This window comes from Grus americana, chromosome 3 (genome assembly GCF_028858705.1).
Source record: "Grus americana isolate bGruAme1 chromosome 3, bGruAme1.mat, whole genome shotgun sequence".
Lineage (NCBI taxonomy): Eukaryota > Metazoa > Chordata > Aves > Gruiformes > Gruidae > Grus > Grus americana.
In genome coordinates this window covers 115,269,413-115,280,975 of record NC_072854.1, presented here as the reverse complement: position 1 = coordinate 115,280,975, position 11,563 = coordinate 115,269,413, and the positions used below count along the sequence as shown (strand labels likewise).

At 45.1% G+C, this 11,563-nt stretch overlaps 1 protein-coding gene across 2 annotated transcripts in view; it reads left to right on the top strand.

Annotated features, from left to right (window-relative positions):
• The first annotated feature begins 3,648 nt into the window (after positions 1–3,648).
• Positions 3,649–11,563, top strand: part of PELI1 (pellino E3 ubiquitin protein ligase 1) — a 46,845-nt gene continuing 38,930 nt past the window's right edge. Inside the window, exon 1 of one of the 2 annotated variants that reach the window (XM_054821476.1) lies at positions 3,649–4,041. The gene's annotated coding sequence lies outside the window, so the exon portion shown is untranslated. The remainder of the gene's footprint in view (positions 4,042–11,563) is intronic. The other variant, XM_054821477.1, reaches the window with a different exon arrangement.

Here is an 11,563-nt window from a genome sequence, read left to right as displayed (position 1 = left end):
CAAGGGACATGTGTTAAATATAAGGAAATACCAAAAGCAACCACCAAACTCAGCTGTTTCCTCTTTTTTTTTCCCTTTTTTTTTAAAGCAGGGAAAGAAAAGCTTTCTGAAAATTATTCCTCCTACAAGAGGAATGCTTTGTAAAGCTGATTTGTCTCTTAAGCTTCCTCTGAAATGTGTTTGAGAAAGAAATGAACCCCGAGGCAGGATGGAGATCAGAAAGAGAACTGCAAGCAGGGCTGAGCCAGGGGGTTGTGCGAAGGATAAACGCTTGCATGGATTTAAGAAGGGATCAGGCGAGTTCATGAATCAGAAGTCCATCAAAGGCTATTCATCACGAAGGTGCTAATTTAGAGTTAAGTAAAAGAGGGTCATCGAAGGGATGTGAGCCCTGGTCCTGCTGCGGATGCTGTGGGTGCTGTCCTGGGACAGGGCCAGGCTCGGCTCTGGCACCACTGACGCCTGGGCAGTGGGGACAAGGTTGCAGCAGGGATGCTGGGATACTGGAAATCCCTCATTGGCACTTTGGCTTCTGTGGAAGGGCAGCATGGCCGGGCAAAATCAGGAAAGACACTCCCAAGGGTCAAAGTGACAAACCCATCAGCTACCACAGAAAAGCACAGTGAGTGAGAGCAGCCCGGAGCAGCTCTTGGGAACCAAAGAGGATCACATTCAATATGACAAGGGGACCACTTGCTGTGTCAGGACGTGAACGCTATGGCAAAGGATAACCCCCACTCTGTACCATGAACGCCAAGCTCATCCTCTCCCCCCAGGCTTTCTTCAGCATCCTCCACAGGTGCCTCTGTCAGCTGCACCTAATTCCTATATGGCTTAGTAAAGTGAGCATGAGATGGGAGCATGAGGTCTCCTATAATGTAGCCCCAGTTCGCCCCAGGCATAATATTCACCTCTCCACACCTCAGTTTCCCCTAGTAAATTGGATAATAATGAGATCTATTAATACTGTCAAGTTACATCACATGTGTGGCAAGTGATTCATTACACGCAATGCTCCCAGCATGTAAGGCAGCATCCAGGCATCAGGCAGCGTTGGGCTCATCCCAGCATAATGGCTGTACCATGATCATGATGGCTTTCTGCCTATCCCTCACCTCCTTCCCCATCCCATGTCCCCCGACTTTTGCCCCCCCATCCCAGGGAAGGAGGTGCCTGGTCCCTGGGAGGAGACATGGCTTCTTCCCAGACGTGACTCAGCGGGCTTTCGGTGCTGGGTATCGTGCCAGGAGCTGCTCCACCCACGGCCCCACACTGCCGTCACCCACCACCCATCTCCCACGTGCCCGCACATGTGCTCCTTACTCCCTCGTGGCTGGTGCACGTGGGAAGCGACATCTCCGGCAGCTATAGAGAGATGCAGGGTACGCTCCTGCTTGAGGGCAAGGGTACGACTTGCCCAGTAGTGAAGGATTAGGGGATGCTGGTATCGGTAGCTCAGCAAAGAGGAGATTAAACGATGCCTTGATCAGAGGGCTATAAATACCTAGGTTGAAAATAAAGTGGCGATAATGGGCTGCCAAGCACGGAGAACAAAGTTACAGCAAATCCAAAGGCAAACCTGTAAATGTTTGGTGGAGAGCTCACTTTTAACATAAGGCTTTGTTTGCGGCAGTCGGCAAAGATGGGGGTGAATTTACCATCGGGGCTATTCTTATCTCAGGTGTCGATGCTTCTTTGAAAGAAATACTGCCTTTGAGGCAAAAGCTATTTTTGGGATGTCTGAGTTACGCGCTGGGCATCAGAAGGGATGATCACCCTGACCCTTTCGTTCTTATAATCTGGGAGCTGCAAGTTATATCTCTTAATCTGTCTTTAAAAATCCCAGGGCCAATGAAACTCAGGTTAATGACTAGCAGAGCTGTGCTTACACAGCCCAGCACCACTCATTATTTCTGACCCTTGTTAATTCTTCAGCAGCTCTTAGTGTGATAGCAATGACGGCATCTTGGTGTGATGGCAATGACGGCATCTCCGTTGACTTTGTGTGTCATGTTGGGGCAGGACCATGTTGTTTTCTGAGTGATGTAGTGGAAAAAAACCCAGTTCCCCTTAAAAATGTGTTTATTTGTTTCTTGCTACATACAAGAAAACAGAAATAAGTTTGAAGGCCACATGCAGGCTGTGATTTCCTTTAAGCTGCAGAAAACATAGGACAAAATCAATTAATGTAGACTTTCTTTCCATCGCTAGAAGGGTCTTTCAATTGAAATAGTATTTCAGAATATTTATTTCAAGAATATATTTTGTCCAAACAAATGCTCTTGGAGAACCACTATAACAGTCAGCAGCAGCAGTACTGCCAGAGCAGCCTATGATGTAGAGTGATCTCCCTGTGTTCCTTGAAATGTATTTTTATATATTTATTTAAACACCCCCACGCACATGGCAAGACATATCTGGACAGGATCGGGGCAGCACTCCACGGGTTATAATATCCAGGATTATTTATTTCCTTCTTGCAATGAAATGAGGCTAAAAATCCACAAAGCAGTGCCAGGTGTGAGCCCAAGTGGTGTCAGGCTTTCACGCCGGGCAGCAGCTGCTCCGTCCAGTTTGTATTCAGTTCTGAGCGTGGGTAACAACCTTTGAGCATCACTCCTGACTCCTTACGAGTGGGTTTCTTACTCCACCGCACTTTTTATTGTTATTAAAAAATAGGAAGGCTCTGGTTTGCAAGCATGGAGAGGGTTGCTCCTGCAGAAACATTCCTGTAACAAATATTTTTAAGGGTTTTGTTGTATCTTTAAGGGGTCTGTCAGCTGAAACATCCCTCATTCAAATTCTCTAAGTGATGCGAGGCTCCCAAGCTTTAAACACCTGTGTGACTGCGGCTGCTGGTGCTGGATCCCAGCTGGTGGGGATCACCGCCCCACTATCTATCCCCAATATATTGTCCCAGCGTTGCACACAAGGACCTGAAGGCCAGGACCAAGATCCATAAATGATCACAGATGCTTGGAAAAACAACTTTTACTGGAGGAAGGGAGGGCGCTGGCTGTATCGCTGCCCCAGGGGTGTGCTGCAGTCCTGCTCCGCAGCCCCAGTGGGACCCAGCTCCCAGCACGGCCAAGCCACGCTCGGGGGATGGAGGGCTGCGTTTTGGGGTCTGCTTGGTGGAGCTGGGCTCGCTGATGGCAGGAACCCCCCCGGCCCTCCCTGCGAATGGTGGCACCCCACCATAGGTGCGATACGTGCACATATACAAGCATATTTATGTATAAGCATATGCCTGTGCATACATCTCTCTATATATACATGAATATATGCACGCGTAGACATAGACATATACACACGTGCATATACATGCACACATACATATACACATGCATGTATATGTGTATACGTACATATACGCATATACAGATGTGTGTACACATATATACACATCTATGCATATAAGTGTGTGTATACACACATATATACATGTGTACATATGCATACACATATACAGACACATGCACACAAAAAAATGCACGCATATACCTGCACGCACCCATACGGACACGGCCAAGGGGGCGGCACTACAAGTCCCGTCATGCCGCGGGGCGGTGCCCCATGAGGCGCGTCGCCCCGCCCCCGCCCCGCCCCCGCCGGTGGGGTGCGCGAGCGCGCGGCGGCCGGCGATCCAGAGGGCGGGCGGCGCGGTGAGGCGAGGCGAGGCGGCGACGACGACGGTAGTGGAGGAGGAGGTAGGCGGAGGCCGTTGTGAGGGCGGCGGAGCCGGCGTCGATCGAGTTGTTCTCTCCGGTCGCTTCTCGGCAGCTGCTGCCGCTGCTTCCCGGCCTCTCGCTTCGCAGCGCCGGCCCGCTGGAGCCCGCGGGGGCGGAGGGGAGCGTTGCGGAGGCTCCTTCCCCTCTCGCCCATCCGGGGCTGTCCCCGCCGTGCGGCCGTGAGGAGACGGGGGCGAAGGCTGTGGCTGCCCCTTCCCTTTCGCCCCGCTTGCGGCCTTCCCCCTCCGCCTCGGGGAGTTGCGACTGCCGGTGTGGGGTGTCTCTTCCGCCTGCTTCGTTCCTCCCTGGGGTGAGTATCGCGCCTGTCGCGACAGAGCTCCATCCGCGCACCCGTATCGCGAGGGAGAAGGCGGGCTAGGGGCCTGCCCCGGGGGCTGCCCGCTTCCTTGAGCTGCTTTCTCCCTTCACCCCCCTTCCCCCCGCCGCCCTGCGCGCTTTGTGCTGCGCCTCCGCACGGCTGCCTTTTTGTTGGTGTTTTAAAAATAATTCTCTGTTTTATTTTTTCTGGGGGTTTGCGGAGTTTGTTGTCTTCTTTTTTTCTTTCTTCTGATTTTTTTTTCTTTCCTTTTTACCTTCCCACCCACCCGGAGTTGGCCGAGCCCCGCTCTGGGGCTGGATGTGCTGGGGAAGCTCTTTGTCATGGAGCGGCTGCCGAGCCGCCTGCCCTCGGGAAAAACATCACTTTAGGAAAAAAAATAGAAAAAAAAAAAAAGTCATTCAGTATTTGGACTCCCAGGTTTGGTTGAATTCGGGGGGGTGGTTTTTTTTGGCGGTGGTGTTCTTACATTTTTTTTTTTTTTCGGGGAGGAGAGAGTCCCCCTGAAGTCCAGGCTCCATTTATCGCAGCCCCCTGTGCCGGAGCGTTGAATGGGAGCAGCACACAGGCGGGTGAAAACAAAACAAAGGGGAATTTTGTGTGGCTGTTGTTAACCTGCAAAAGCTTGGTGGGAAAGCTCGGTTTTTGGTTTTTTGTTTTTTTTTTTGTTTTCCCCCTCCCCGGCTCTTCCAATTTTGATGATGTTTTACTCTGAAAGCATCCAGATAGCCGGTAGATAAGTTGTGTCTTTTTAATTTTAAGCTTCTTGGGGAAATTGGAAGATTTCTCTCCCGTATCCTCAGCCTTGGCTCTTTTGAGAGCAGTCTGCGATCCAGCGCAACTTTCGTCGGGTTTTTCTTTTCACTTTTTTTTTTTTCACGTAGTTAAATGATGCGGTTTCAGGAAGAGCTAATAGCAAGGGCACATTTCTGCCTGTAATAGCAATGGAGAAGATTTTTAAAAGGCAGGAGAGAGGAGGAGCAGTTGTGTTTTCAGCTGAATAATTTTGGCTTCTTAAAGGAGATATTTTAAAGTAATTATTATGTTTTTATACTGAAAGCATGTTTCTTCCCCCCCAACCCCCCCCGCTTTGTTTTAACTGCTCCCTTAAAAACTGCAGCAACTTCACCTCTGCAAACTGCAGCTTCTAGAATACATGCAAGCAAAAAGCAGTCTAGCTGTAGCGCTTGTGTTTCTGGCCTTATCTATTAAAGGCCACCCATTTGTTTTTGCTGGGACTCCTCTGCCTTGAAAACGCACTACTTGGCAAGTAAAATTACAAAGTGTTTCAGCTAGACAGAACTGGTGGTTCTGCATCTGAAGGATGATGGGTTTATTTTTTCCATTTTGAACGTGCGTGGGGGACGGGAGAAGAGCTGGGGGAAAAAAGGACCATTTCCGGTTTCTGTTCAGCTTTTAACTTTTTTTTTTTTTACAAAGAAGCAGCCAGATGACCTGTTGATGATACATCCTCTGGCGCTTTTTATGCCGAAAGGTGCTGGTAGGTTAGTGGAGATAAAAGTTTCAGCCGAACAGCCTGCATGTGTTGTCGTGTGATCCGTGTGGCTTTGTAATGTTTTAGGCTGACGATTTCAGAGTGAGTAATATAATGCCAAAGTTCAAACGTCTGCATGGGACGCTTCTCCCCTCTCCTCTCTCCCATCCTCCTTCTCCCCAAGAAAAAGCTTGGTTGGTAGAAAATTGAGCAATCGTAGTTAGAAAATTAGATCCTTTTAGTGCTGTGTAAGATAAATGTCCTAACTCCTTTTGAAGTCATATGAATGGCCAGGCAGGAAGCTTTAGGAATGTGTTCCAGTTGTATATAGGCACCTACTGGGTACCTTAAGCTTTAAGGTCTTCTATTTCAAATGAATTAAACTTGTGGGAGTGCCTGTGTTATGCTGAGTATAGTCTTGTGAAGTGTGCCTAATGAATGTTTCCGTTCTTAGTAAACACTGAAATGTATTTCTCAACATAGCAGGTCACCATGCTAATGTTCATCTTGGAAATTAAAATTTTCAGTAACTAGTAGTATTTCAGTTAAAGCAGAACTTGGATATTAGCATAAAGTTTGTCTGCTATCACTGTTTTGTATTTTGGTATCAATACTGATTTCTGTTAAGAAACTAGGCATGCAAAAATGGGATCCTTTCACTTCAGGATTTATAGCTAGTGACTGTGTGTTTGTAGATACATAATAGAGCATCATCTGCTTGGAGCCAGAGGTATTTAAAACTCTTATTCATTTGAAAGGAACTAATTACAAGTACATTTTGATATAAAATGTCTTCTCAGACAGGAACTCTGGAATACAGGAAAGCAGAAACCCTGAAGCTGTTTGTAGATGCTAATCCATGCCCTGAGCTAAAAAAAGGAAGAATGAGGATGTTTCATGAGAAATCAAAGTCACCTTTAAGTGCATACTTGTAAGTGAAATTACATAGTTGATTAGGAATTCCTGCAGGATGCCAATAATTTGAGGTACTTGTTGCTAGCTGGTCACTGTGCACCTTACTGGTTAGATTGTAAAAGTTTTGACTGTGGGTGGCATCAAGACGAAAAAGTCCAGCTCTTCTTGCTTTGCAAGATTCATTCCTTAATCTCCAGATTCACAGGCCTGCTGACAGACTCTCAAAGGAAGTGACAGCAAAGAGATGGTGTAAGTAGTAGGTCGAGCACTGCTAAATGCTGCTGAGAGTGTTTCAGTGGAAAAAAGTGTGTTTCCATCTGATCTAGTTTCTGTTTCCTTTCAATCTACTGGTTAACAGGATGCACCAGTAAATCTCATGCTCCTACTGTAGTCCCATGGTTCTACTGAAATTAATATTGCATCCCCAATCAGGCCCAGTTAGTCTACCAGGATGAAAAGGTTCATGGGGAAGAAGGTAAAATAGCAGTTAAGTTGTGATCCCATGAGGTGCAAAACTGAAGTGGCTCTGTGTCTCCCAGGAGGCTGTGGGTAGCTCATGGGATGGATTTCCCTCTCCCTGTGCTGCTGTAGGCTCTCCAGTGGGCTGCTGGGGTAATAGGGTAGCATCATGGCATGTTCTTTGTGGCCTTAGTGTTTTGCAGTGGGTGCGGCAATTGACAGTCACAAATGATTGTAGGTGTTTCTTATTTAAAAATGTTTGAATTGATGTATTCAAAAACCTGCCTTTGAGGTTAAAAAAGAAAAAAGGTCTTTGGCATGCTAGGAATCATTCTTAAACTACAAGAAAGCAAGCTCTACTCTGTTGCTGCTTTCTTCTAAAAGCAGTAAAAAATATTGACAGTAACTTGATTTGCAGAAAAATTATAGCCTTGCACAATGAATGTGTTCTTTTCCAAGTATCCTATATTTATATTGATTTGAAAAGGAAATCTTGCTTGAAGTAGGAAGAGGTGCTTTGCAGGAGTGAGTGCACAGCTTTATGGGCTACCTAGGTGATCCCTATGGCATGGACTTCTTTTGCTGACCCATGTCATGTGATTTAAGAGCACCAAATGTTCCTAGCTGCTCAAAATGACCTTTCTGGAATAACCCTGTAGTCACGAATGGATGTAAAATGGTTGACTGGAAACTACGGGCTCTACAAGAAAAGTCTGTTGTCCTCTGGTGGCACCCTGTGCTGAAGGTAGATGGGCATCAATACTGCTCTTGCTCCAGCAATGTCTCCTGGCTGGCATACTAGGTGTAAACATTGTGAAGATGGTGTTTTGGGACGTGGGCTCAAGTGTGAACTAAACAGCAGCTTGTTTGATTGAGACTGAATGCAGTGCCTGTGTTGAAGCGTATGATTAAAGATTGATGGCATCCTCCGGTCCCTGCCATGCAGGAGCACAGTTCGGTTCATGAATAGGTAATAAAAGTTAATCTGCTGACCCTGTTTCTTAATACATGCTGCTAAATTAAATCGTAGTGACTTGACTGCCACCCATGGTACATACTTACATAAATGCTGAATTTTGGGCTTGAATCTCACATACTCGAGAGCAGAGTAGACTGAATCTTGCAGTGCATTTCTGGCTGTGGCTTCAGGATCAGGAGTGTCCTATAATTTTACCCTTCTCATTGAAGGTATATGGCAGTTGTCAGAGTAGGAGCAGTCAAAACCTCTTACTCTGGTCTTGTAATTATATTCATGTTGAAAAGAGGATTCATTCAATTCACATTGCAGTACTTTCCTTGTTCACCAGTAGAGTATGTCATAGACGACTTTGGATATGTGACATGCTGGCTCAAAATGCTCTTGATCTCCCTTGATGTTGGCTATACAGCTATGTCAGCCAGATGTTTTTCTGTGCCGACCCTGTTTCTAGCAGATTAATTGCATAAATGTGGTTTTAGAAGGAAGAAAAGTGTCCCTTTTGGAAGAAGTTTTTTAAATAGTACAGAGATATTTGGGCCAGAGAAGTGCTGGTCTGGCCCTGTTAGGTAGGGTGGGCATGTATGTGTTGGGGGGAGCAATTGTACCAAGTAGTTGACAAAAGTTAATCAAAGTCCCAGATGTAGGCAAGCTTTTGCTGATAGAGTGCTTTTGTCAGCCTGTTAGTTTACATATTCTGTATTCAGGGAGATAAGCATGGTGATTTTGGCAGAAAAGCTTTTGTCACTAAACGTTGCATTTCCACTTGTGGGTCTGTAATATTTCCTATAGCAGCCGAGGCTTTGCTTTGTAGGCAAGTCTATAGCGTAGCACATGAACGAACTGCAAATAAGGTAGGAAAATGCTGAAGTTAAATAGGCTTAAACCAGAAGTGATCTACAGAATAATTTTTATTATTATGATAGTTGATAATATGACTAACCACTAGAGAATGCTGTTTTGTGGATTGTTTGAGGTTTTGAGTGAGTGGGATATATCAAAAAGTATTTTGTAGATGTTTGTAAGATACGGGATTGGAGCAAGTTGGTTGAATAAGATTCTTTGGGGGATAGTTTATTGGAGCTAGGACTTGAGAAGGTGGAAAAAAACCCCAACCAAAATCCCCTAAACCAGAAAAACAATAAACAAAACACAAAACCCCGCCTAGCTCAAAATTGTCTTTAGGTAGGCTACCATCAATGGATTTTTGCTTCCATTGCCAATTGATTCATCTGCCTGGATGTACTTAGCTGCTTCTATTTCAATTATGCAATGTTTCTGCAACTACATAACTCTTTGGGCTTCATTTCAAAAACTTAAAAATAGTCTTTCCTGAGCTGGGATACCCATTTTCCGTACTTCATGGGCAAGTTCAGTGTTGTGGTTTAACCCCAGCTGGCCACAAAGCACCACCCAGCTCAGAATCAGAAGAGTAAAAGTGGGAAAACTCATGGGTTGAGATAAAGACAGTTTAATAGGTAAAGCAAAAGCCACGCACACAAGCAAAGCAAGACAAGGAATTCATTCCCCGCTTCCCATTGGCAGGCAGTTGTTCAGCCATCCCCAGGAAAGTAGGGCTTCATCACATGTAATGGTTACTTAAGACAAACGCCATTACTCCGAATGTCCCCCTCTTCCTGCTTCTTCCCCCAGCTTTATTTATATGCTGAGCATGACATCATATGGTATGGGATGTCCCTTTCGTGAGTCGGGGTCAGCTGTCCCAGCTGTGTCCACTTCCAACTTCTTGTGCACCCCCAGCCTACTTGCTGGTGAGGTGGTGTGAGGGGCAGAAAAGGCCTTGACTTAGTGTAGACACAACAGCTTCCTAGCAACAACTAAAATCATCAGTATATTATCAATATTATTCTCATACTAAATCCAAAACACAACACTATACCAGGTACTAGAAAGAAAATTAACTCTTATCTCACCCAAAACCAGCACAGTGGGTGATACAGGTCAGATTTGAAGGGACCGATTTGTTTTCTGTTAAGATTTACCATTGGCATCGGTGGAGCTCAAGGCCTGCAAGAGTTCCTGGAGACATAGTGAGAGCAAACTTGTGATCTGATTAGAGCATCTGACCCTGTCCTGCTTGCTTCATCAGTGCTCCTGCTTAATTGTCTGATGGTTCATCTGAACGGACTAGTGAGCAACTGGAAAGTAGCAGCTGTTGAGTTAGCTTCTCCCTCCCTTCTGCCAGCTTGTCCTCTAGGATGGTAACCCCTTGACCTGGGTCAACAACACAAATGTCTTATTTGTTCTTTGGGTCAGGACAGCCAAACTGACATCTCTGGATTAGATCTAGCTTGAAACATTTCCATCCAGCTGGTCATCTTTCCCCATGAAGTGATCACCACAGCTGGGGCAGCACATGAAGCACCTAGGTGGAACTGTGAGCTTTAGGTATGGGAACTAGTGTGCCTATGTAGCTTGCACCTATGGCCCCCTTAACCATCAAGTCCATTGGGATGCTGTAAGACAACATTAAACCAGTCACAATATTAGGCTTGGGGTTTCATATGTTTGTAGTTCTTTTTCTTCTGTTGAGATCATGCTTCTCTGATGGTTACAGATCTGCCCCAAAGTGCCCACTTTCCCTGCCCTCAGTTCCTTCTGCTTTTAATGGTCGAGCAGTATTAAATAGTAAAGACTTGATTTTAAAATTGTAAGCTTGAATACTTCATCTGCATTTTCTTTGTCCTAAGACAAATTATTTATGTTAGATTATAAAAGTGGTCCCTGAAGAATTCCTGCTAAGAAATCTCAAGGCTCATCTTAAGTGTTAATATGTATACTGAGATTTTTATCCTTTCCACTTATCTGAAGCAGTCGTAGTTCAGTACAATATTTTTACAAGAATAAATATTGCCTTAATCGTGGTTTAACACAAGGTTCAAATGGGAAAATAAGTAATGGTTCTTTTGTCATATCATGTAGCTGAACTATTTATTTGGTATGAGGTTAGGGGAAAAAATCCAAAAATGCATCACACATGGAGCTTACTATAAAGTAATTTGCTTCCTTTTAAAGAACTTGTTGATCATTTTCCTTCTTTAATGCACCTCTTGGGATAAACTGCTAATTCTAAAAATATGTCAGTTCCACCATTTCCCACTAATATATTTTTTTCTTTGTTTGGCTTGGTTTGCTTTTTCCCTGAGCCACTTTAAATACTCTGAGGAATGCTCAGCATGGATGAAAATAAATGTAAGTAGGTATTTGAGTTGCTGTATTTAGATTGCTGCTGTATTTCAAGGCTAGCGGAAGAGGGCTTTGAACTTTGAACTGTTCTACAGTGAAAGAGTACAGGGGCCTCAGCCCTTAGCTAATGTCGGTGGGGTATCTGCTTCCTCTTGGATCTGGCTCCTTTCTGCTGGGCAAGTGCTCTGTTTTGAATTTAGGAGAGAAAATGTAACATAAAGATGTAAAAATCTTCTGATAGAAACTAGGAGAGTCCCACATGTGTAGGAAACCAGAGCTGTTGACTGTTCATGTATGGGAAACCAGAGTTATGGACTGTTCAGTCAGTATTGCTGTTTCCATATTCATGATCAAACCTTGATGGTAATTTGGTTTCAGATTTAGGATTGCTCTTTCAGAACACCACAAAAAGTGGTATGATGCCCACAAGTGGCAGGAGTGCA